At 39.1% G+C, this 27,433-nt stretch overlaps 1 protein-coding gene and 2 long non-coding RNA genes across 42 annotated transcripts in view; 2 read left to right on the forward strand and 1 right to left on the reverse strand.

Moving 5' to 3' along the window:
* The window catches only part of LOC107377453 (protein tyrosine phosphatase receptor type D), a 677,785-nt gene that overhangs the window by 331,442 nt on the left and 318,910 nt on the right, over positions 1-27,433 (forward strand). For all 38 annotated transcript variants that reach the window (XM_070547717.1, XM_070547719.1, XM_054748836.2 and 35 more), the window contains one exon: positions 19,797-19,844. The gene's annotated coding sequence lies outside the window, so the exon portion shown is untranslated. The remainder of the gene's footprint in view (positions 1-19,796; positions 19,845-27,433) is intronic.
* On the forward strand, positions 4,279-5,956 carry LOC129167751 (uncharacterized). Its single transcript, XR_008566103.2, has 4 exons — positions 4,279-4,821; positions 5,063-5,169; positions 5,654-5,759; positions 5,835-5,956. It is a non-coding gene; the product is annotated as an uncharacterized lncRNA (long non-coding RNA).
* Positions 6,464-12,829, reverse strand: LOC129167752 (uncharacterized). Of its 3 annotated transcripts, XR_011519289.1 has the most exons (6): positions 8,891-12,829; positions 8,544-8,650; positions 8,027-8,091; positions 6,737-7,484; positions 6,607-6,668; positions 6,464-6,536 (listed from the first exon to the last, which is right to left on the reverse strand). It is a non-coding gene; the product is annotated as an uncharacterized lncRNA (long non-coding RNA). The 3 variants fall into 3 exon arrangements; XR_011519288.1 differs by having other exon boundaries at positions 6,607-7,484; XR_011519287.1 differs by lacking the exons at positions 6,464-6,536; positions 6,607-6,668 and having other exon boundaries at positions 7,112-7,231; positions 7,329-7,484; positions 8,891-10,341.

A 27,433-nucleotide genomic window follows, 5' to 3' on the forward strand; every position in this document is an offset into this window, starting at 1 on the left:
AGTAATTCATTACATTAGAATATTACTGATTTTAAAATGTAAGGCATTTCACTACTTTTGCATTACTTTAAGTTACTTTCACCAAAACAACTTCAATATGAATCTGGTAATGTGACGCTCAGTGAGCTCATGACATATATGTGGAAGGTGATGTGGTAGCTGAGCTAGGGTTGCTGTTAAAAACAGTCAGATATAATAACAGTGCTTTAAAATGATTGTTTATTAAATAAAAGCAACAACAATCTGTACTCTCAGCATGCTGCCATCTTAAGGGCCATCTGAGCAGGGAGTGAGGTGGTGGGGGCTCCAAGCCTATATTTGCCTTGGTCCCCAAATGCCTTGATACGACCCTGGATGTGGGACTGACTTCTGGGGTGATCTGATTATATCACATGTATAAATATTAAATGCTTATATATTATTGCTTTTCACTGGTAAAAATGTGTATTGGAGATAAATCTACCAACTTTTTTTCTTTTCAAGCACTTTGTTTTGTTTTCTTGATTTTATTTGAATAATTTCCGGCCCTTTCTCTCTCTAACCTTCCTGCATGCTGCATGTTTTCTCCGCCTTCCAGAAAAACTGTTTCCTAGATTTCCTACTTTCTAACTAATCAGCCAAAGGGATCTACCCAACGCAAAAAAAATAAATAAATCAAAAATAAAAAAGCTTAATATGTGCTGCGCTCCAGCAGCAATGAGTTGAAATCACTGGGGCACAGATTATGAACTCAGCTGAAAAGTACATGAAGTACCAGAGAATATGGGCTGATATAAACGATCGCAAATGAATTACTTTGTTTTGGTGGAGCGATTTTGTGAATATAACAGCGGCCGCGCGCAGGACGCAGCTGGAGTATTTGAGCCATTACCGCTGCGTCCTCTCTGCTCATAGAGTGCCCGCAAAGCTGAGTCCATAAATTATGTCATATATGTGGATACTGGATATTTTTTCAGGCTTCCCGCAATTAGAATTTTTAGGAAACCCACATCTTGATTCTGTGTTTAAAAATGCATTGTATTTACCGCGTTACTGACAATTGTACCGAGTAAATATTACCTTTTCCTTCGCTGTAATGCCTTACATTACCACATTATAGCAAAAAGCAATGCATTCCAGTAATTAATTACTTTTGTACCGCGTTACTTCCAACACTGCCACTCAGTTGTACCAGAGAAGGAGAAACAGCCGGCTGCCACCACTTCAACTTCAGGACAAATGACCAGAGTCCCAAAAAGAAAAACACCATTTGAAGTCACAGACAGCAAAAGATGTTTGGACCTAGAAAACAGCGACTGGTATTTAGCACTATCTCATATACTCCGGCATCAAAGATTTCCAGTTCCAGCAGAAGTGTCTCTGGGAAGATACCTGAGGGGAAGAGTGAGTAGTCCTGTTTGTGTTCAAAACCTAGCTTGTTTTTGTAGATTCGCTAAAGTAGCTTTAGCAAGAAAGGTTTGGGGTGGGGCAAAGGAAGCCCTTACGAAAAAGAAGTATACTTTAAGTATCTAATTTCAAGTATACTTAAGTGTACAGAAGTTTATTTGCATACTTGTTCTTAAAGTTTACTTAGAAGTATACTCATTGGGACTAAATTGGGCCACTAAAAGTATACTTGAAGTATACTACAAGTATACTTCAAAGTATTAATTTAAGTTTATTTGTAGTGTACTTCTGATATAATTGAGTATACTTTTCTTTGAAAGTATACTTAAAGTAACCTCACAAGTGTACTTGGAGTGTACTTCAGATATAATCGAGTATACTTTTCTCCTTGAAAGTATACTTATAAGTTTACTTGTAGTGTACTTCTGATATAATTGAGTATACTTTTCTCCTTGGAAGTATACTTAAAAGTAACAATATAAGTTTACTTGTAGTGTACTCCTGATATAGTTGAGTATACTTTTCTCCTTGAAAGTATACTTATAAGTTTACTTGTAGTGTACTTCTGATATAATTGAGTATACTTTTCTCCTTGGAAGTATACTTAAAAGTAACAATATAAGTTTACTTGTAGTGTACTCCTGATATAGTTGAGTATACTTTTCTCCTTGAAAGTATACTTATAAGTTTACTTGTAGTGTACTTCTGATATAATTGAGTATACTTTTCTCCTTGGAAGTATACTTATAAGTTTACTTGTAGTGTACTTCTGATATAATTGAGTATACTTTTCTCCTTGGAAGTATACTTAAAAGTAACAATATAAGTTTACTTGTAGTGTACTCCTGATATAGTTGAGTATACTTTTCTCATTGAAAGTATACTTAAAAGTAACAGTATAAGTTTACTTCTAATAAAACTGAGTAAACTTTTGCCCTTGAAAGTATACTTAAAAATAAACTTTAATTACCATTATAAGTTTACTTGTAGTGTACTTCTGAAATAATTGAGTATACTTTTCTCTGTGAATGTATACTTAAAATTATACTTAAAGTAATAATATATGTTTACTTGTAGTGTACTTCTTATATAATTGAGTATACTTACAGTTTTGAAAGTACACTTTACAGTAAACTTGATGTAATATTCTTTTAGTACATTTAAGTATCTCTATTTTTTCTATAAACACATACTGCAAGTAACATTTAACATCTGCTATTTGCTTACTACCAATACATTTACTTTCCACTATTTACTGATACTTCGTCTTTATGCAGAGAAAAAAAAGTAAATAAAATAGCTAAGTCATTTTGTTTAAATTTATTAAACTGAGAGAATTAGAACAGAACAAAAACAGACCCGTTTACCAGGATTAATCAAAGATGAGAACGCAAACTGTTCTGAACATGTTTAATGCGTTAATTCTGTCCATTTTGAAAGACTTTTTAAAAATGCGTTTAAAAAAATCAGTCCATTTTATGGATCCACTTGCTTGGTTGTTGATGCCTTTTTGAAGTTTTCATTGTTGCATTTCTTTCGTATTATTTTTCTTACATCTTGAACGCGCAGAGATGGAAACTTCAACTGGGCATGCCCTGTGAACACACAAAGCAAAAAAATGAACACTTGCTGTTAGGTGAACTCTGACACCACAAAATCTTTACAGTTCGTACACTGTAAACCCGAATAAGTAGGCAGAACTCAAAAAATGTAAGGCAATCCGTTGCCTCATATTTTCTGAGTTTATAAACTCAGATATTTGAGTATATCAGACCATAAATAAACTTAAATATTTGGAGTTTATATTAAATATATTTTCAAATTATGATCAAATTAAAGTTACCGATTAAGCCAACTCAAACTGAAAATAAAACAAAATTTGAAAGAAACAATTACAAACGCACACTTTTGAAAACTGGACAACAGCAGTGTGTAGACTTTCTTTGAGTAGGTGGTTTAAAGCAGGGTGAGCATGTGAGCGGAGAAAGTGCTTTGATTGGCCACTAGAATATTTCAGCTCAGCCAGCAGCTCAGTAGTGCACACACAGCGAGTTTTTACCCCTGTGAGGCGCAAAATATCTAACTGGTCAGATATTCACCTCAGCGTCTCGTGAGGCAGAAAACTCAGTGAAAATCAGGCGCACATGGCGAGCAATCTGCTGAGAAAACAGTCATTCGAGGCCGTTTGCTCAGCTGATTGCTCTCGTGTGTGGCAGGCTTAAACATCTTGCCAAAGGTTTGTAGTTGAAACAATGGCACATTTTCCAAAATGTTCATGTGCGTTGTCCTTGTGTTGTCTTTATGCATAAATAAATAGAATGATTTGTTCAAATTTACAATACTGGGACTTACCACACATGTCCTCAAAAATCCAGAGGATTCCTCACGTAGATAGACAGGAAGGGCATGGAGAACAGTGGTACGCCTTGTGTGGACATCATGTAATTCCTAAGAAGATTATTAAGAGTGTAAATACTGTCAAGTTTACTAATCAAACTTAATGCCAAATTGCTCTGACCAATTTTCCAAGACAGTGATATCTGCATCTAAATCCAATGATAAACTGCTGAATTCAAAAGTTAATTTGAATTGTTTAATATTACATAATACGGAGGGGTATTAGGGCCACTGAAGAAAAAAAATTCTGAAAATAAATAAAATAAATAAAGTCAGAATTCTGACATTTATCTCAGTATTCAATTGTTTCCTTCAGTGGCCCTAATACTGCCTTATTGCCTAAGAGTATTAGAGTCACTGAAGAAAAAGAAAAGAATTGAGAAAAAAAGTCAGATAATTTCAAAATTCTGGGATTAAAGTCAGAATTCTATGGGATTAGATTTGTGCCAATAGGATCAAGAAAAACACTTTGGAGAGCAAACAAATTTTAAGACATTGAGAGAAAAAACATTGGTTTCAAAAGAAAAACTTACGATCTGAATCAGATTCTTAAAATGACCAAGAAAAACACTTTGACGGTCAAACAAAAATTAAGAAATTGACAGAACAAAAATATTGACTAAAGGAAAAAAACATGTTTCAAAAGTAAAACTTACTATCTGAATCAACTTCTTAAAATGAGTAACAAAGTATGTTTCCTTTTTCTGTTTGCCTCTATGTGTTTTTGTTATCAATTTCCTTAGTTTTGTTCTCGCTGCTCAGAGCTTTGCTCTCACTACCAGATTTGCACTTACACTGTCTGGCTTTCTCCTTTGCAATCCCTGAGTTTTTGGTTGCAATTCTGACACAACCCTTTCGGGTGGGCGGGACTTCTGAGAAGTCCTCTCCCATAGGACAGTGGTTTCTCTTGAGTGACAGTTCAGTGACCTGGAAGTGATGTAGCCTCCAAGACATTTTTTTTCCACCTGGTCAACAACATGAATTTTGAGCCCCAAACAGGTTATTTCTGCTGTCTGTGGTGTCTATTGAGGATCTAAAGTGAGTATTGATAATATATTTTATCTTTTCTTAGTTAATCTGTAAATTAAGCCACTTTTTAAGTTGGTTTTAATCAGACGCTAGCTCACTAGCTAGCTGCTAAGCAAGCCATTGTGCTAGCCTCAGGACAATGGTCTACTGTTCCAGAGAGACGTGTTAAAAACTCATCTTAACATATTCATTACTGGTTTCATGGAATAAATTGTTGCAGTTTATGTTAATAAGTTTGCTAATTTTTCAGGAACCTGTGGAACATCAGAGACTTTGCAGCTATTAGAGCTAACCTGTGTACTGCTAACTTGCTACAGAGGAAGCAGCAGAAAGCTGAGCTAACAGGCTGTTTTGCAGGTAAATACTCTTTTAGTGGAACTGCAGGACTTTTATGGTATAACTCAGAATCTACATGAGCTATTGTGGGAAGACTTTTAAACTACATTTACATACAGATACATGCATTTTTTTTATTCCATGTTACTTGGACGGGCTTAACAAGTTCATAGTTCTGCCTGCTCCTTTTTCAGTGAAACGAATGGATTATATGATGTAACTCTCTAGTAAATCTATAGTAACCATAGTCTGGTGACTAGTGTCTACTTTAGCTACATTTAGCTTAGCTGGAGTAATATAGTCTAACTCTGCCTCAACTGGTGACTTTTCTACTTCATTGTCAGCCAGACAAAATGTTGCTACAAACGCCCAAGGTACTGACCCCACAATAGAAAATCATAATGTCCACATTTATTTCCCACAATCTCAAATGTCACACTAAAATTAAACTTTTAGCTCTGATTTAATGATTTCCTTATTGATATCAGTTTTCCCTTTGTTGTAGGCAATCCTCGGGTGTCAGCAGGAGGAGACTACCTGCATTACGGAGCACCCTGGTTCTGAGCCAGTTGCACCTTTGTGCTGCTCTTTGGGGAGGCAATGCTCAGCAGGTTAAACAACTGTAAAATTGATTTTGTTCGTAGTTTTTGTTTAATCTCTTACATCACCAGTTTTCTTTCTTACAGACACATGCCTCCATGTGGTCAGGTGGTGTTGGTGTGATCTGGGAGGGCACACTCATGTCGTCATCTCCTTGTGCCGTCTCCAGGATCCTGATGGGAGTTCTCTGTGCCTATAAAGCAGGAGTATTTGCTTCTGGGCCTGGAGGACCGGTATCCAGCACGTTTTAGTTTTAACTCTGTTTCAACACACCTGATTTCAGTCAGCAGATAATTAACAGGCTTCTGCAGAGCTGCTGCACGGGTAATTCAACCACTGATTCAAGTGTGTTGGAGCAGGGAAACAACTAAAACGTGCTGGATACCAGCCATCCAGGACTAGAATTGAATACCCCTGCTATAAAGCCTTCCTCCTTCCTCCGGACTTTAAAATTAGTATTTTATTATGGTTTACCTGATTTAGTAAATAAATCTCAATTTATAAATTTCCTGTTTTGGTGCCTGTCCATAAAATCCTGCATTAGACACCGAAAGCTGAATGGATGCCTTTCATTCACTTTGACATTCAATGTATTTTTAAAGATACACTTGAAATTAATATCAGCTGTTTAACAGAGTGGTGCAAAGTATTTGCTGATGTCATGATTTTTGCAACAACCTGACCTTCATGCAGAGAAACTCAGGAGACAAATGAGCTAAAAACAGTTTATTAAAATGTTTGACGGATGACTGAAGACGTAACAGCTGGAGATCAGGAACCAGAAGCTTCTGCGAGGAAGAGCAGAGGTTAGTAAGAGGCAACAGGTCAGGTTTATCTTAGACTGTGCAGGTAGCTTACAGAGACTGAGAAACGCCACAGAGATGGAGCCACAGGTTTTAGTGTTTAAAGATCAGAAGGCCCTGAGGTAAAATTGAGTGTTAGTAATGACTAAATAATGACTTACAAAAGGAAAAGTTTAGATACTTACGGTCTGAAATAAAAGCGCAGACGGGAGACAGCAGAATGGTGGAGAAACAACCAGAAGTCTGGGAGAATGACAGCATGAGTTGCAAGCGGGTGAGCAGAAGGTAGTGGGTAAGCCGACTGCCAGTATGGTTGTGGAATCACGAGCTTCAAGGAAAGAATTCCCATAGATCAGCATAGAACATGAGAACGTAAGTTTGAAAAACGGCAGAGTCATGGGCTAGATATGGGTTAAAACACTCTGATGAGTGACCAGCTACCAGCTTTTATTCAAGGATGGGGTCACAGGTGTGTGAGGATGTGCCTGCCCCATGAGAAGAGTTTTCAGGTAAGCCTCTCCATGGTGCTCTGCAATGGTGACTAGCAAGGCTAAGGAAGAGATTAAAGGGAACACAAACCCAGGACTCCGACCCAAACTCCTAACAGCAACACAACGACTCCTCCCACAGGCGGTTGTTCCACGGAGCACGCAGCTGCCCGAAGTTCAGCATCAGGCAACCTGTAGGCGATGTAATCATACGTGGCTTCTGAGCATGCAAGTTTATTCTAGCTGTACGGTGTACAATAATAATAAAGATTTATATTGTGTTGCTCACCTTACAGGTTCTTTTAAAATCTTAACCTGTGCCTGCTTACAGCAGGTCTTTCGAACTAGACACAGAGAGGTTCAGGCACAGGTACTTAGTCAGACTCCTGATATGATAGAGCATCCACCACCACGGACTCGAACAATAGGTCCATATGCTTGTCAACTGGAAACAATGGAAAAAGATTGCCATTAGTACAGATATTTATCCATAACCATCACTGTGGGTTTATTATACAGCATATGAACTACATGAGGTGGGATTGGTCTGCAGTAGGGCTGTGTATTTTTGACAGGATTTGTTGTAGGAATATTAAGTAAACAGTCCAAACTGATACTTAACATATATAACATGAGTTATCTGAACCATAATAGTGAGATTTAAATTTCAATGGTGGAAACAAAACCCAATGCACACTGCTGCCAACTAGCGGGCGACATTTAAAGTGCACCAAAAACAAAGAAAATACACAAATGTTTGCATGTAAATTCTTCCAAAAATTAGATACACTGCTTTTGAAAATGGATGTAATATCTCAGGAAAAAATATCACGATATATTGCCATATCGATATTTTAGAGACAGAGTTCGAGAATATAGATACAATATTACTGGGAAAATATATTGCGATATATTGTCATATTGATATTTTCTTACATCCCTTGTCTGCAGTGTACTTTGTGTACACTATGGTGTCTCTTAGCTCACCAGCTGCAGTTGATGCATGTGGCTGTGTAGCACTTCCATTGTAATGCAATGCAGCAGTTTTCAATCTAAAAAGAAAGAATAAATAAATAAATAGCTTTTAGACAAAAATATAGATTTTATGTAAAAATTAATTAAAAGCATGTATTTAACTCATCATTGATTATCCTGGATAACATTCTTTTGATGGAGAATACAGAGCACGTGACAGAAAGCACATTGAATCTGATTTGTCTTGTTCTGACAAACAAATGTCAGATCTGTATACTGGAAAGAAATGTATTATCAAACATACTCACTTAGATAATTATTCAGAGTTACATCATATAATCCATTCATTTCACTGAAAAAGGAGCAGGCAGAACTATGAACTTTTTTAGCCCGTCCAAGTAATATGGAATAAAAAATACATGTATCTGTATGTAAATGTAGTTTAAATGTCTTCCCACATGTCTTCTCATGTAGATTCTGCCTGAGTTATACCATAAAAATCCTGCAGTCCCACTAAAAGAGTATTTACCTGCAAAACAGCCTGTTAGCTCAGCTTTCTGCTGCTTCCTCTGTAGCAAGTTAGCAGTACACAGGTTAGCTCCAGTAGCTGCAAAGTCTCTGATGTTCCACAGGTTCCTGAAAAATTTGCAAACTTATTAGCATAAACTGCAATAATTAATTCCATGAAACCAGTAATGAATTTGTTAAGATGAGTTTTTAATGGTCTCTCTGGAACAGTAGACCATTGTCCTGAGGCTAGCACAATGGCTTGCTTAGCAGCCAGCTAGTGAGCTAGCGTCTGATTAAAACCAACTTAAAAAGTGGCTTAACTTACAGATTAACTAAGAAAAGATAAAATATGTTATCAATACTCACTTTAGATCCTCAGTAGACACCACAGACAGCAGAAATAACCTGTTTGGGGCTCAAAATTCATGTTGTTGACCAGGTGGGAAAAAAAAATGTCTGGGAGGCTACATCACTTCCAGGTCACTGAACTGTCACTCAAGAGAAACCACTGTCCTATGGGAGACGACTTCTCAGAAGTCCCGCCCACCCGAAAGGGTTGTGTCAGAATTGCAACCAAAAACTCAGGGATTGCAAAGGAGAAAGCCAGACAGTGTAAGTGCAAATCTGGTAGTGAGAGCAAAGTTCTGAGCAGCGAGAACAAAACTAAGGAAATTGATAACAAAAACACATAGAGGCAAACAGAAAAAGGAAACATACTTTGTTACTCATTTTAAGAAGTTGATTCAGATAGTAAGTTTTACTTTTGAAACATGTTTTTTTCCTTTAGTTAATATTTTTGTTCTGTCAATTTCTTAATTTTTGTTTGACCGTCAAAGTGATTTTCTTGATCATTTTAAGAATCTGATTCAGATCGTAAGTTTTTCTTTTGAAACCAATGTTTTTTCTCTCAATGTCTTAAAATTTGTTTGCTCTCCAAAGTGTTTTTCTTGATCCTATTGGCACAAATCTAATCCCATAGAATTCTGACTTTTTTCATAAACCTAAAACCAAACAAACAAAAAACTATTTAGGATTTTTTTTTGTTAAAAAAAATCAAAACAAACAAACAAAAAAAAAGCCTGAATTTTAAGATTTAAGTCAGAATTCTGATCCCCCCTCATAATCTTCCCCAATTTCCCTTTTTTTGTTTTGTTTTAGGTACCAGTCAGAACTCTGAGATTAAACTCAGATTTATGACTTATTTTCTCAGAATTCTATATTTTTTTTCCATCAGTGGCTCTCACCCCGGGTTTCCACGGGAGCCGTAAGCAGCACGTTACTGCAGCAGCACGTCTTGCTCGCGTAAGCTGCTGCTTGGCCCTTCCCACGAAACGCGAAGCAGCAGGGCAGCAGCTGTCACCGACCGAGCACGAAGTCACACGAGTGACTTCGTCAGTAAACACAACAACAAGCAGGAGAAAACTACAACATGGTTTGTGTTTTATGTTCTGTCCGTTTTATAATCGCCAATACGGACCTGAAAAACAAAGGAGACCGCTAGCTGTGTGATAACTTCTCACGGGGCCGCACAGTAACTGTTTTTAAAAGTAAAGCAGCCGGAAGGCAGTACGTTCTTTATTCTGACAATCTCGGGAGCTTCTCCCCATTTCCACGTTCGATTTCCTGTCTTTCCTTCCCCAAAAATGTCGAACTTGACCCGTTTCAGAGGCGTCGCGCGTAGAAAATAGAACCGGCGCGTAAAGGCCGCGACATGCTGCTCCTGAGACGCGTCCGACTCGCGCTGCTGACGGCTCCAGTGGAAAAGGTTCTGTTGACCACAGCGGTTCCTATGAGCAGCTATGACGTGCTGCTGCAGTAACGTGCTGCTGACGGCTCCGGTGGAAAGCCGGGGTAATACTCATAGCATAAAGGCATTACCTGTAAATTGTATATTCACCAGTTTTAAAAGACAAATCTGTATACATATATATACATACATATATAGTCATGTTATTTAGGATGTGCCATCAAAAATGCAGATTGTGAGAATTACTCACCAGTGGTCTCACTTGTATGAACCTCTTGGGGGTCAACAGCAGCATGCCATCAATCTTGTGTGTGTGTGGGTTGGATCAATGAAGTCTGACTGCAGATTCATAGACAGGCTTCCCGGTGTGGCTGACAGCTCATAGGAACGCAGATGGTCTACATTTACACATCTACACCAGGAAGCATAATCACTAGAGAAATCAAACATTGTGAATCACAAGGTAGATCTGTGTTAGTCTGCAAAATTTAGGCAGTCCTCCACTATATATGAAGCTAAATCATTAATCATCTAAATTATGTGTGTGTGTGTGTGTGTGTGTGTGTGTGTGTGTGTGTGTGTGTGTGTGTGTGTGTGTGTGTGTGTGTGAGGAGATTCAAGTGTAATTTGACTTATCCACACAAAGTTAAAAACATAACATTTAAGAATCTGGAGTAACAGTGTACAGTAAGGACAAAATTACAACACTAAAATACTGTGAAATTAATAGAAACAGCGTTCTGCGGTTCAAGATAAGTGCAACTGAGCACTATTTAAAAAAACTATGGAGGGGACAAAAATGGAGGGAACATAGCATCCGCTTCATCTCTTGCGGTCACATTCCTCTTCTATGGTTAAAAAAAAGCAGGCTGCTTGCAAAGCTATCGCACGGGTGCTACGGGGGAAATAGTTTACAACACAGACTGATTTTTTCATTGCTGTACAAGAGACCACTGCTCATTTACTTTTAATAAGTGGACGTATAAGTTTGACTTGGTGGCGCTGAGCTCCCGCTTTTATTTTTTTCTAAGAACGTCACGTTTAAAAAATTACGATGGAGGGGACAAAAATGGAGGGAATAAGTCTCTAGAAGTCTAATAAAAAAGTATCTAAAGTAATGCTAACCTTTAATAATGAGATAGCGCTGCTCATTTAATTTAATAAACGGACTTTAGTCGCACACATAGTTAATAACACAGCTAACTCATGCGATGACTTAGCATATTAGCTTGCTACATGGCCAACATTACTCACCATGTCAGTCTTAAAAACATTTCAAACATTTAGGCAACTTTTATGGCAGCTACTTACATTTAGCTCAGTGGTGCAGAACCAGTGACTGTCAAGTGCAGATGCAGAACAAAAGCGCGACCTCCGACGGTTAAAGCACCTCCAACCCTTGCTCCTCTCGGTCTGCTGAGAAGCTTCGAGAGCTGACTGAGCAAATGCTACAAAATAAAAGCACTTCCTGTGCATGTAATTTCACAATAAATCGTAATTTCATGCTTAATATGTTATTTAGGACAGACAGACAGAGTAGTTATTTCAAAATAAGGCAAAGTTTCAAGCAAGGATAAACTTAATATGGAGGAAGTGATTAGGTTAAACAGAAAGGACATGTCAAAAAGGACTGATTTCAAAAATATATAAAGCTTTACAACAGGATTTGATTGTTAAGAATATAGATATTAAAGAAAAATGGGAACTGGAATTGAACATAATGATAACAGATGAGGAATGGGAGGAAATACTTGAAACAGGCCATGGACTAACTACTAGTCCGTCTTGGAGGGAATTTGAATGGAAGGTGAAGATGCATACTTTAAAACTGCACTTATCATGTCTAAATAGTAATGTTTCAAATTTATGTTGGAGAAAATGCGGGCTAGTGGGAGACTTTTCACATATACTTTTGGACTGCCCTAAATTCATACCATTCTGGGAAGGTGTTAGGGAGAAATTGAAAGAACCTTGAAGGTGAAATTACAATTTAAGTTAAAATGGTTTGTACTGGGAATGCTGTATCAAAAATCATACACACATAATGGAGACATACGTAATCAAAATTCTGCTTATGACTGCCAAGAAGTGTATTACAGTTTTATGGCTGGACACAGAACCCCCAAGGGTGGCACAGTGGAGAGACAGAGTTAGACAGGTCTACAAAATGGAACAAATTAATGCAAGACTATGACTGGGACTAGGGAAATTTGAAAAAATTTGGGAACCAATAAAACAAATGTTAGAAAGATAGTACTCTCATGTGAAAATTATTATTATTAATTTTTATTTTTTTTTATTTATGTATTTTTGTCTTTTGGGTGAGTTATTTAGCTAGATCAAAGTAAAATGTAGAATGTAGTAGAGAGCAGATAAGATGAATACAGAGAAAGCTTGTCAGAACTATATGTACTGATTGGTGATTTGGTTAAGTTGGATAGATCTTATGGCCACAAGGAAATTCGAACTTTGTTCAGGGAAACACTGCCCTGTAGAAGGGAAGAAGAAACTCAAATGCATCTCCATGTAAATGTTATTGTTCTAATTCAAAAATAAAAGGTTCCAAATATATATATACGTATATATATATATATATATATATATATATATATATATATATATATATATATATATATATATACTTAGATATAATATATAAGTATATATATATATATATATATATATATATATATATACTTAGATATAATATATAAGTATATATATAATATATAAGTATACAGTATATATATATATATACTTATATATTATATCTAAGTATATATATATTATATATATACTTAGATATGTATTATATTATATAAGTATATATATATATATATATATATATATATATATATATATTAAGTATACTTATACATTACTTGGTGAAATATACTTCTGATAGAGTCAAGTACAAGTATAGTCTAAATGTAAGTAAACTTTAATGTAAGTATGTATTAAAGTATACTTAGTAGTATTTAAAAAATGTACTCAGATAACTATACTTCTAATAAGTACATTGAAAGTAAACTTGGAAGTATACTGTATTCATTTTTAGTATACTTCAAGTATACTTCAGTGTACTTCTTTTTGGTAAGGGAGTATTGGCCAAAATAGTAATATCTAAGTTGTAATCTAAGACAAAATGACAATTTTTGATGCAAAAGAAGTGTAAAGAAAACCAAGAGCAACAGAAATGCTATGGGCACTCATTAAAGTCACGAGGGTAGCCACAAATCTGTTCCAACTGTAAACATAGGAGGCAGATGCAGACCAAAAAGTAACCGTCAAACAAAAAAGTTGATGTGTAAAAATATAAGTCAACTGAAATAAATATTAAACTATGCTCACCATCGGAAAATGTATTATTTCTACAGTGTTTTGTATTTTATTATTATTATTATAGGTATGTCTTAGTCTTTATTTATGTGTACTGTGAAGTTTAGCAAAGAGAAAAGTTGAAGCACCAGTCAGATGGTTTGCTTGAAGGGCTGGCTGTTTTCTGGCCCCATTTACTCACATATGAGTAGAGAAGAAAGCAAATGTGTCCCTCCTTATGGCAGGTCAGACTACAAGACCGTCCAGATTTTTGCGGCATGTGTATTACAGAGTAAAGTAAAAGAAAAGGACACACAAACTGAATTTTAACACAGTGGCATATGAAGACTCTGCCTCAAGGGTCTGATTTCTTTGTTCTCTGGTGCTTTAACAATGAGCCCGTGACAGTCCAGCTCAGGCAGGCACGGATGCTTAAGTGTCCCCTGTGCTCGGCCTCTTTTGTGCTACAGAGTTAAATGTACCACAGAGGATAAGTATGTGAATTGTAAAAAACTATTAGCTGTCCATCAATGGAAATGCACCAATAATGGTCCATATTCTACAGACAGTATTAGTTTTTTTCAGAATTTTGATTTATTTTTTAAATATGATTTTGGTCTTATTATGTTAACTGACAAAAACAATGTTTTTCAAAATTTGCTTTGTGACAAATTATTGACTAGAAAAGTACTACAAAAAAACCCATCATATTAATGTTTAAACAAGATTAGGTCTCCTTAACAGCAATATTTATTATAATAGTTATAAAAGTTTAAATAGCAGCAGGAACTATGGCATAGATGTTAAAATCAACTGTGGCTGGCTGCTGTCAAAGCATTAAGTCCCGCCCCCTCCTTGAAAACAAAACATTTTCTCACCAAAGACTGAAAAAGGGTTTCTCGGACTTTTATCATAAAAAAGGTGAACATGCTTTCTCTAAACATACACTTTCACTAGCCTGAAATTGCTGATTTTACCTCTTGAAACCTGATTCTTCCTTGGAGGATATTGACTTCTTGCCAGAGGTAGGAGGACCAATTCATTGTTTTGCAACAAGTCTGTATACTGCAGCTCTTGCAGACACACTAGCCTACAGAGAGACGTCTAATAATATGGGATAAGTGAAGTTATTTAAAAATGGGCAACTGTGAAATAATGGATGTGTAAAGTAGATATAGGGTAAAATATAAAGGCTTTTCAAGGAAACAGGTTCAAGTCTAAGTCAAGTCACTGGTCAAGAGAAAGTCTTTGAATGTTTTTCAAGTCAGTTCTAAAATCATAAAATTAAGGACTTAAGTCTGACTTCAGTCCAAGTGATGCTGATACACCTCTGCTTCTTTCTCTGTAATATTTTATTCTGTTGAATAAAGAGTTATTAATACTCAGGCAGTCTAATTAAAATAGATGTTTAACTTTTTTTTCTTAATTATTTGAATTTAAAAGAAAAATTGCCTATTACATTTTCTCTTACCTTAGCCCTAAAACCTAGCCTAGTGAACTAGACCAAATTCTTGCTTTGCAAAGTTTGGTCTAGGCGTGCTCCATTGGAACCTCAGCAGCTCCTACCAGGACTCTGGCTAGCCAATCACAGCTCTCTAGAGGGGTTTCAAACACATAAAGAGCTGTGATTGGTCCATAATGGTGGGCCAATCATAGTGCTCTATGAGCTTAGTGAACAAATCACAGAGCTTTATCCGCTTTGTGGGCCAATCAGGGCACTCTATATGCCTGGTGGGTGGGATGATGCAACAGAGTGAAACAAGAGTATGTCACATTCATTGTCCAGTGGAATGCAGAGATCATTTGAAAGACAACGGTAGAACCCGCCCCACAACCGAGAGCCGTCAATGGAGCATGGCCAGACTAAATAATACATTTATTTAGTCTGGCTTGCCAGGCTACCTAAAACCCTTACTAATATCCGGATTGAGTGGAGTCAGCTGAGGTGGCTCGGGACATCTGGTTAGGATGCCTCCTGGACGCCTCCCTTGTGAGGTTTTCTGGGCACATCCAACCAGGAGAAGACCTAAAGGGAGATACTCAATGATGGAGGGACTGTGTTTCTCAGCTAGCCAGGGAACGCCTTAGGATTCCCCCAGAGGAACCGGCCCAAATGCCTGGGGAGAGGGAAGTCTGGGCCTCTCTGCTTAGGCTGTTGCCCCGTGACCCAGTCCACCAAGTGGAAGAGAATCAATGGATGGAATATCCTCTTCGGAAGAATGCTTTTTATGTTGGGCTTAAGCCCAACCAGCCATTCCTCCCCATCCCCGCATATTTCTCTCCTCCTGCTCCCTCACATCATCACACAAACATACACATAGGACCTTGGGGGGTGGACAAGTCAGGGAGTGCGGGTATGGACCCCATTTCTGCATTCCTGTGGCAACCTGCCCCCCAATTTTATTTGCACCTTATACATTTCCACTGACGACATTCCACACAAACACACACTTAGGGCCTTGGGAGTGAGCACATTCAACGGCATTTGGCAGGGGGATATCTCAGCCTCCTCCCGGGTGCCAGTGCCCACTTCCAATTTTAAACTGCACTTAGACACCAAGGGCTGAGGGTGCAAGTGGGGTGGTGCGGTGGCATCAGCTGGAATAGGCCGGATGATGCCCGCACTGCCCGCTCACCACAGCCATGGAATACACCTCATGATCACTCAACACTATATTGGAGCAGGCGGAGGGAGACTAGGGGTCTTAGCACACCTCTGTTGTTGCTTGGCTTCCTGGGGCTGGAGGCTAGGAGGGAGATCTGACCGTCTGGTTGGGGTCTGGGGTGATGGGTTGCTGTGCTTAGCGTTGGGCGGGGGAGCCTGCTCATCAGCACCCCAGCAGAAAGGGTCAAACTCTGGTTACCGGTGATGGTTGTACCCAATGTGCAGGAGTACCGGGACCAGAGTGAATAGGGTGTGTATGGGGAGCATGAGTGGGTGTCCGGCGTGCATTTTTGTAAGTCTTGGGTTGTATGTAAATGTGTGAGCATGAGGGAGGGAGTGTGTGACTGTGTTTGTGTATGACTGTATATGTCAGGTGGGGCCCTTGACTCCTCCCCTCTCCTGGAACTTCTTTTGATGATATAGATCTTCGTCCCCCCTCCCCCTGCCACACCTGGTGTGGGGGTTGTGCCTTTGTCTGCCTAAGTGTTCGTGGCAACCGGGTCTGGGGGTTTAGATTTTTGGCATCTGCCTGATCAATCCCGTTGGCTGCCTGGTGGGGTCTGGGTCCCTGGGCTCTGCTGGGTCCCCGTTGGGGGTGGTCGCCCCTGGGTCCCGGGTCGCCGGGTCCCAGGCTCGGCCGGCTAGGGGGTGGGAGGCTGCGGGCGGGCCTGTGGGCTTGCCGCTGATGTCTCCCGGGACTCTGTCGGCTGTTGGTTGTGGCCCCCGGGGCGATCCTCTGTGCCTCTCGAGGGGGGCGGGGGCCTTTCTGGTTGCAGTCTCCTTGGGGTTCCTGTGTTCTGGGGCAGCGCCTGGATCTCTGGGACTTGGAGCTCCCCCCGTCTCCTACGCATCTTTGGGGGGCGGATCTGTGGTCCCTCGCACTCTCTGTTGGACGCTCTTATAGAGAAACCTTATGTAAACAAGCACGTGTACACACACAGGTGCTCACATGGTGCTCTCAAAAGTATGGGCTTGGGCACGTTAAACACAGGTTTTAAGACTATGGTGGGCACTTAATGTTCTGTGATTTATTATCGTGATTCTTCAATTAAACAATGTTGATTATATATTCCTTCATCAAGTTGACGCAGGGATAGCTTGATCTTGTTGTATTGTTGTTGTGTCCCATTTTTTTTTCTTTTGCTTTCCTTTTGTCTTCTGCAGGTCTAGAAGCAGACTCTTGTTCATTATTGTTTATTCTTGTGGAAACCCCCCCCCTCTCTCCCCACCTTTTGTCTTTTCCTTTCTCTTTCACCTCTGTCTCCGTGTCTGGTCGGACTTACAAAGCATTCAAAAACAATAACAGTAAAGTTTTAAGTATCAGTCGTGACATTAAAAGCAGATGCTTTGATGCTCCACCTGAGAGTAAATCTGTAAGGCTTGTTACCAGCATTCAGACATAAATTCTGTTTGCTTCACAGCCAGACAGGGCACGGTAAAAAAAAAATGTTTTTGGTTACCTTTTCTGCAAAAACTCACCATTATCATCATTCATTATTCTTTATCAATATAAAAATCCTAACATTTTCTTCTTAGAAAAAAATATTGTAGTTCACAATGTCTTCCTGTTGTAGCATACAGTTGATACCTAGAGAGGCACTGCAGAGGTTTTTGGTGGTGATTGCGGCTCTTTCTGTAGCTCTTAATGACACTAACACTTTTCAGGTGGTAGACTGGCCCATTAAACCACTCCAGCTCTCTACATTTACCGTCTCTCAACTGTGAATTTCTACTCCTCCCATTGACGTTCATTTGGATTAAGAATGCAACACAGAGCAGGTCACTTCAGAACACTATAATGTTTTCTTCTTATCCATTCCTTGATGCTTTCACATTTATATTTTGGGTCATTATCCTGTAGGAGGAGGCCTCTGATGGAAGCACATAGCACCCAATGAAGAAAATAAGCCCAACTCACAGCTAAACCTCCACATTTCACAGGTGCATTTTGCACTGAGAGTTCAAAAATGTTCACATTTTTACATCAAATTAAACAGGCTCCAATTTATTTAATCAAAAACATGTTTCTAAACGCACGGTGTGTCAAACTTTTATTTTCTATTTAGTTCAATGAGTTTTATCCAACTAGTCAAGACAGCATTTTTTTAAAATCTACTTTCTTTTTACAATAAAGGCTAATATTTCAAGATTATTCACTAGTTCTCCTTAATTGCATTCTTTTAAAGGGATACTTTGCAACTTTTTCATATTTTAAACAATTTTCTTGAGCCTGTATGTGCTAAAATTACCCTTTTACAGGGTTAATGAAAGGCCACTCAGACCCCTACCACCCTGTGTGACCAGAATACCGCACTTGCAACTTCAAAGTGCCGGTCCGGTCACTGTTGGACTTTGTAAAGTGGAGATGAAATACCTGGCTCTGCAGTCTGCTTCCAACAGGTTTCCTGCATGTTTTAGGTCATGAACACAGATGATTTGTTTAATTTAGTGATGAATCACTCCTGTAGACACTGAGGAAGGCTGGGGAGACATTTCAGCTGTTAGATTAAAGGTATACCGGAGGATGTTTCTGAATTTCAGGAAAGAACCGCACCCTCCTCGTTTTGGAAAAAAAAAATGCACACGAGAAAGAACGCCCAGTTATCAGTAGCAGCAGGCTTCTTCTTCTAGCAGTAATCTGAAATGAATTTCTCCAAATAGCATGACAAACTTCAGCTCACCTGTTGAGCAGAAAACCGGTAACAGGCGTCTGTGGGGAGCCCAACCTTCGCTTTGCGCAGGAAGTGAAAACTGCCCAGCAACGTATGACGACGATGGCCTTGCTTGAATGGTTCACCAGAATGATTTACAGTTAAGCAGACCAGTGGTTCAGATGATCCACCCGGAAGAAAGCGATCCTTTGCTAAGCCTTTAAGGTGTTAAAAAGACGAACGCGCAGCGAGGATATGTTTCCCTTTTGGTTTGACTCAAGGGACACTAGGGGGTACTAAAAGCAGACCAAACTGTTTTTTATCCCTTTAAACACATACGTGAACTTCATAAATTCAGTCCATATGTAAATATGGCATGCATGTGTGTGTAAATATATATTTTACTGCTTATATTTCATCCATCATTTTATTATGATGTTCATTTAAAGACAAAAGAATGTGGTTATTGTAACCACTATTCAGTAGGTGTCATTTGGACTTTCATTGAAAAGAAATCATGGTAACATTTTTACATATGTTTTGTATTTCTGCTGAGAAAGTTTACCTCTGATGTACAAAACTCACTGTCTAACTTTTAATAGCCTTGCTGGTTATTTATTTGATTTCTTTTCTGACTGCAGTCAGTCAAACACCTGTGCATATACTGTATTTCTATCAACATCTGCTGACAGGTTGATCCTCTTAGCACCTCAGAAATCTGGGACGCTATTCCTCTCATCTCTTACTTTTGCCAATTTGCTGGTGGGAGACCCAGAGTCCTTGTCTTCATTAAAGGAGTTCCTCATTGATCAATCACTGTCAGAGGAGTTTCTCTGTAATTGCACTGTGGCCTAATCATGACTGACGTCTCATCCTCTCGCTCTGTCGCAGGTCTCAGGAGAGAGAATGCTTTGTGACTTTCACACCTTTTACCTCAAGGTAGGAAGGTCTCTTTACTCTGTTTCGGTTATCGTCACAATGTATAATATGACTCAGTAATTCGTTAGTTGAATGTAGTAAATAAGTCTGATACTCTTTTAAATGATGAACTTACTCACAAAACTACTATTTTAAAGATAACGGGGGGGGGGGGGGGACTTAGGAGTCTTTTATTTCCAGAGAGACCTTAAAGAGCAAGTCACCCACCTACCAGAGTCTTACTCTACCCATAATCCACCCTCCGCTCTCTGAGTTGGTGAATCTTAAACCTGGTTCATGCTTCTCCATCAGCTCCGTAAGGGACAGACACGCACGGATTGACGGAAGCGTTTTGCTCTCACACTTCTCCGTCTCCTGGAGAGTGTTGCAAAGCAATTGCCCGGCAGGACAACAGAGGGCGTAGCGCTGTTCTGTGGTATCCTGTCATGTATCGGTCCAAGATAGTGTGTTTATGTTGTGTTTTTTGTGTATATAAGAAACTTTTAACATGGACATATTTGTCTCTCATTCTCCCACCGTTTCATGCGCTCCCCACCTCTAAACCCACGTTTCCTGTCATTTCCGTCCACAAATAAAATGCTTGCTGCGCATCTTTTCACTCCTCCAGTCACGGGAGGATGAAACGTTCATATTTTTAGTTATTTTGCGAGGTATTCTTCAAGCTTCTCCGTGTCGGCCCCTAGTTAAACTCGGCTCTCTTTGCAATGGTGGCGCTGTAAACAACAGCGGCGTCCTGACCAATCACAAGCTTGCGTAATCCGTCTCGTTCGACGGATGTTTAAAAAAGTGGGCTCGACTCCGTACGTACTTGCGTGCCTGCCGGATCCCTACGCAAGGACGGATAATGGCGTTGCGTGTCTCCGCACTGACGCAGACGGAGAAGCAAAAATCAGGCTTTAGTCTATAGAAATGATTGATTCAAATTCAAATGTAGTGCAGAGTTTCAACCTGAAGAGGGTGCCAGATTGATGGTTTTAGGCAGCATTTTCAATACTACACAACGTTTTCATATGTTTAAATAATTTTCTTGAGCCACTATGAGCTAAAATGACCCTTTACAGGGTTAATGAAAAGTCACTCAGACCCCACCGCTTTCTGTGGCCAAGAGGTTGCACTTGCAACTTCAGACAGGCGGGTTGCCTCCTGTTGGTCTTAAAAAAAAAGAGCTTACATACTTTAATACCCTGCAGTCTGCTTCCAGCACGTTCCCAGTATGTTTTAGATCGTGAACATACCTGATTTGTTTAATTTAGTGATGAATCATTCCTGTGGAAACTAAGGAAGGCTGGGAGACATTTCAGCTGTTAGATTAAGGTGTTAAAAAGACAAAGCACAGCGAGGAGACAAGTTTTATTTTCTCTAACCCTTTGAACACAGAAGTAATAATGGACTCAAGGGGGTGCTAAAAGCAAACAAAGCTCTTAGTATCATTTTAAATGTTAAATAGGAATCACTAAAATTCCAAAATAATGGCTACATATGTCTCCAGAACTACTGCACACTTCTTCATACAGTTTATCAGAAAACTAATTTTCAATTTAGAGGTGACTGGCTCTTTAACCAAGCCTCTACTTCGAACTGTCCAGGGAAAAAAGCACACCCAATTGAAATTAAAATTTCTCAGGCTAAATTTGCAGGGATTTTTAGGGGTTAAGCATGATGAAGAACAGCAGTCAGCAGCCGTTTAACCTACAAAGATTTTTTTCCCCCTCCCATAAAATAAAATGCTTAAGAAGGAAATTGTGTTAAATTAAAAAGATCAAGAGTGATTTTCCAGGTTGAAATTGACAACTCTGCCAGAATATTAAACCCACCAGGATGCATAAATTCAGAGAGCCTGCTGTGATTTTGCAAAATGATTTGCCGGTTTACCGTTTCTGCTGCTGGAATGGGTTTAACACGAGTTTGATGGCACAGATTAGTCTCAGCCCTCTGGTGATTTCACTGGTGCTCATGGAGTGATCTCTCTGAACACCCGCTCAGCCTGCATTCAGTAAACACAGGAAGATTTAGCACCTCAGACAACTTAACATTTTCAGAAATGTGTTCTAGTGCCGACGTTTAAATCTCATGTATACAGATGATGTGATCTGTCGTACTAAATAGAGGGAATGGGTACAACCAGAAACATCTCTCAGTATGCAAATATTCCATGAAACGACATGTTTTATGCAAATATCTTCATTGTATATCAGCAAATGTCATATAAATGACATTTGCAGGCACAGGCAAGTAAAACGCTTTGACTAGGGAGAAGAAATCGCAACACAAATCTTTTGGAAAAGCTGAACTCTGCAAAAAAAACTTTTAATAAAAATTATTTTTATGCTACTATAGAACACATCACTTTTTAATTTTGCATTTGGTTGAAATAATATAGTATAAATTTTAGAGAAGTGATATTAATGTGTTAATTACAATTAAAATTCAGAAAAAATATCATGTTAAATAAATTACTGTGCCCAGCAATTAGGAGCTGAGAAGGTTTAGCATCACAATTTGTGACAGAAATAAAATCAAGCTGCACCTCTAACAAAACTGCAGAGCCCAGCCTACAAGACCAGATAAACATTTTTACCTGCTCCAAGCACAATTCAAACTCCAATTAAATGACTCATTAAAAATCACTCTTCATGAAAGAAAGAAAGAAAGAAAGAAAGAAAGAAAGAAAGAAAGAAAGAAAGAAAGAAAGAAAGAAAGAAAGAAATACTAATTTTCCCCGTTATGTTATTCTTTGTCCATATGAACTTTATCACAGCTACTGTGCTTTATGAATGCGCCATGCTAGCATGTAGATGCCTCACTTGGTAGTAATATTGCTGTAATAGTGTGTTGTACAAACGGCTTTCGCACCTTGACACAACAGAGGGAGGTGTCCTGATCACGTGGGGAGTTACTGCCATGCTCCGGCTGGCACCTATATTGAAAATGAAGGTAAACACGGGTCATAAGTTTCACTTTTGTAAACAGGTCTACACTAGATGGGCCTTAAAGCAACAAGGAGTACGTTTACATGCAGCCAATATCCGGGTTATGATCGGGTTAAGGTCGGGATTCGGGTTTCTGAGTTGATCAGAATAACCCGTTTACAAGCATAAATAGAAAGAGTTACGTCTAACTTGCATAACCCGATTTAACTGCGGACGTTGGGGTAGTGTCAGGACATATCTACGTCCAGACGCAATATGCGTCATTTCCGGTTCTTCTTGTTCCGGTATCCGTGAAAACAACAACATGTTTCCCAGTTCGGAAGAGATAGTGACCGCGTTTGTTTGCCCTTTAGTTTCCTCGTCACTCAAAGTGTGGTGCTGTGCCGCGACTCGCCATTTTGCCCCCAACTTGTTGTTTACTTCCAGTGTTCTGGCGCATACAAGACATCTCGCTACTCAAAAGACCAAGATTCCTTGCGAACAGAGCATGCGCAGAACACACGCTTTGATGGGGATATCCCGATATGCGTTTACACGACCAAACATTCGGGTTAGAAAAGGGTTACCCCAGGTGTAGTAACCGGGTTTTTAAAAACCCGGTTATGAGCATATCCGGGTTTCTGGCGGTTTTTACAAGGACCTGCGGAACCAGGTTATTGTGAATATTCGGGTTTTAAAAGGGTTACTGGCTGCATGTAAACACACTGATTCTGAAGTTTTCCCCCTCTCAGGAACTATGTTTGATGTTTTAAGCCTGGAATATATTTGCTGCTTAACAATGCGTGTTCTGTACAAAAAAGTAAAGAAATAAAAGTGGGACTTTTATCTGACTAAAAATTAAAATATACCTCAGGTAATTGATAATTGGGTATTGTTACAATATATTTTTATGCCTCCAAATGGTGCACACTGGGGAAAAACTTCAGATGTCTGCTTTAGTAGAAAACTAAAAACAAAAGGTGTCAGGTTTTATGTTTTAGGAGAGCTGAAACTAGATAGATACGTCTAGTCGTCAGCCCCACCCACCAAGAACAAATAAAATGGCAATTTTCAAAGTGAATTTTGAAAAATGACAAGCAGATGGTACTGCTGAAGGTGGTCAAGCAATGAGGTCAGGTTAGAAAGTGAAGAAAATACAACATGCCTATATTTATTAGTATACTTCCTTGAAGGTCCGTTTCAACATAAAACCATTGACACTTCCAAACTTTACTGTCATTGTGAGCGAAGCTCCTCCGTTCATGTTCTTGTTGTGGTAAGGAGAAAAAAAAAGTTTTAAATTTAAAATGTAATCAGCACAATCACCACAAGCAATCAGTTCCTCTTCATTTCACACGATCGAGCCCCCCGCTAAAGACGAGCTTGTTAAATGGAGCATCTTATCAGGCCTGGATTAAGTTTTGACTTTGATTAACACATGTAGTCTGAGTTTTAGAATGTCAGAGTTCAAGTTTGGAAAAAACATTCTTTTTGAAATGCAAATGCACTTACTGCCATTGTAAAATTAGGTTCCTTTTTTAAGGATAAAAGCCGAAAATACCACATTCAGTTTTTAGACATGTGCATAAATTTGAACTTTAACCGTTATGATATCTGTGTTTGGTTGTGACTTCTTTTCAACAAATTTTCACCTTAGCCTTGACTTCTGCTCTCAGTGTTGTCAGTACACCTTGGCACCATTTAGTGAATTCTTATTCCTCCTTAGTCTTCTGTGGCCTTTGAATTTCTGGTTTTCCTGGCCCTGCAGCGTTGACCCTTTGGTCAGTAATAAAATATTATTATCATTAGGTTTAAAGCCTTTTATTTCCTGTTGTCCATTTATTCATTAGGAAAGTAATGTGTTAATAATCTGAAACTGAAAATGCAATAATAATAATTAGTGAAAGACAATGCAGCCATCTATAACAGACTGAATTTCTTCTCACAGAAGTTAAAATATCTCCCAATTACATCTTCAGACACATCTGTAGCACTAAAATGTTTCACAGCAGAAGCACCTTGCGTCTTCTGTTTCAAATAAATCTTCTAGTTAATTGGATCAGAAATTTGAAAAATGACATTAAATTTTTGAACTCATTAGCTTGATTATTTATTGTACCTTCAACATGTTTAAATGCTGTTGGAACTATGTTCTAAACAAAGGGAACGTCCTTCTCAGAGTGTTGGTTTGCCATAAATTGTACATTCAAAATCAGTTTCCACATAGACTGCAAAGGCACAAATCTGCTAACCTGGTCCACATCTAGACACATAATCATCCAGATTGCGCAGCTGTGCTTGCTTAATTAAATGCTCCGCTGTGTAATGACTTTGTTTGAAAGGGAGTTAAATGTCTAAATGCTGCAGAATCTGTGTTGAGCTGAGCAGAAATCAATGAGACATAGTGCGAGAGCTGAAGGTGTTTTCCGACTTGTTTAGGGTGAGCGTTTTATATTGATGTTGTCCCTCACTCAGTGAGTGAAAAGCTCATTCCTCTTGGTCTAAAGCATTGATTGCTGGCAGACACAACAGTGTGCTTACTTGGTGCTTTCTAGAGAGGCTGCTCCTTACTGTACATGTGGGCAGTCAAGTGGGTGGACGGCTGTATTTACATGTAGGAATGGATGAAAACTGACAATAACTACTGAGGGGATGGATGGTTGGATGAATGGATAAATTGAATTGGATGGATGGAAAGATAGATGAATGGATACGCTGAAATGGGTGGAAGGATGCTGCGCAGTGGCACAGTGGTTAGAGCTGTTGCCTTGCAGCAAGAAGGTCCTGGGTTCGCTTCCAGGCCTGGGATCTTTCTGCATGGAGTTTGCATGTTCTCCCTGTGCATGCGTGGGTTCTCTCCGGGTACTCTGGCTTCCTCCCACAGTCCAAAAACATGACTAGTAGGTTAATTGGTCTGTCTAAATTGTCTTTAGGTGTGAGTGTGTGTGTGCATGATTGTTTGTCCTGTGTGTCTCTGTGTGGCCCTGCGATGGACTGGCTCTCTGTCCAGGGTGTACCCCGCCTGATTGCCCGTTGACCGCTGGAGATAGGCACCAGCCCCACCCCCACCCCCCACCCCACCCCCGGCAACCCTGCGTGGACAAGCGGGTTCAGAAAATGGATGGATGCATGGATGGGTGGAAGGATGGATGCATTGAACTGGATGGATGGGCAGATCGATACATTGAAATTGATGGTTGGATACATTGATTTGGATGAATGGATGCATGCATTCAAATGAATGGATGGATTGGGATGGATGCATGCACTGAATACATTGAAATGAATGAATAGAATGGGAATGATGGATGGATGCATGGGTGGATGGATTGGGATGGATAGATGGATACACGCATTGAATCGGATGGATAGATGATGCATGCATTTAATTGGATGGATACACTGAAATGCATGGATGGATGGATGGATGGATGGATGCACTGAATTTGGTGGATGGTGGTTGTAAACTGACCTTGTATGCTGACTACTACTCAGTAGCAACAAGACTACACGTCTCTCAAAACAACTTTAAGAGCCGTGAACAATCATCTTTCTACATTTACAACTATAGGCAAACAACAGAACCTAACCCAGATGGAAATAGTTCTTAAAGTGTTGCAGCGAACTAATCCGAAGACATTTGATGGAACTAAGGATCTTTAGAAAACCTTAAAGCTGGGAGGGGCACAGAACTGGAAAAATGACAACCGATTATCAAACTGCCTCTGGCTCGAGACACTCTAATTCCCCAGATGTTGTAACTCATGAAATATTAGAGCTGGAATTAGATCTCTCAAACAATGTGGACTTGTCTGCATTTGTAAACCTGCAGCATTTAGGTCTCAAAATTAAATTGACCCCATCAGAAAGCTTAAGGACATGTAACAAAGCCCCTGGCGCTCTTATTACTTCATCTGCTTTCATCTCATCTCCTCTTTGTAATAAGTTTCCACTCTAGCAAGACCACTGGGGCTAATAAGAGTTTTATCTGCTTTTGATATTAGATACGAAACACCTCATCAAAGTTAAGCCAGCGGTAGGCTCGTCTCGCACCTACATTTACATTAGCTTAACAATGTCTCTCAAAGAAATCTTATCGAATTCAAATTAAGGGTGAGCTGAATAGCCAGAAGGGTTCTGCTTCCTGTCACTCAGAGAACATAAAATGGTTCTGCTGGTGGGGTGACGAAAGTAAATACAAGCTGCCTTTTATAATCGATGAGGTCATAGTTTTTGTAAAATAAACTTTGGATTTGTTCTTCGTAATCCTGAACGTTTTTGCTGTATTTAAAAGCCCAGTGTTTAGCTGGTGGGTTCACAAACATCTGACACCTTAACTCTTGATTCAAATGCACAGAAACACAACAAAATAAATGAAAGACAGTTAGGTTTTTCCTTAAGTTGTGATTCAGCATTACTAAAAGACTCCTAGCTGTCAGGAGAAGTTTTATTCCCTTCAAAGTAATTCTAAAGGTACACACTGTTAAGAGCGGGAGTGCAAAGGTTTCAGAATTCTTATCATCCCTCGTGGCATCCGTTGTCAGGTTGTGTGAAAAAAAATGAAATATTAACTGGAAAATATAGCTCGGAGAGATAGAAAATAAATTACTTCAGTGAGGCAATGAAAGGAAGATTGTGAGATTTATCAAGTCAAGATGAAAATGCCTGCTAAGTCTGTGC

This window comes from Nothobranchius furzeri, chromosome 2 (genome assembly GCF_043380555.1).
Source record: "Nothobranchius furzeri strain GRZ-AD chromosome 2, NfurGRZ-RIMD1, whole genome shotgun sequence".
NCBI classification, from domain to species: domain Eukaryota; kingdom Metazoa; phylum Chordata; class Actinopteri; order Cyprinodontiformes; family Nothobranchiidae; genus Nothobranchius; species Nothobranchius furzeri.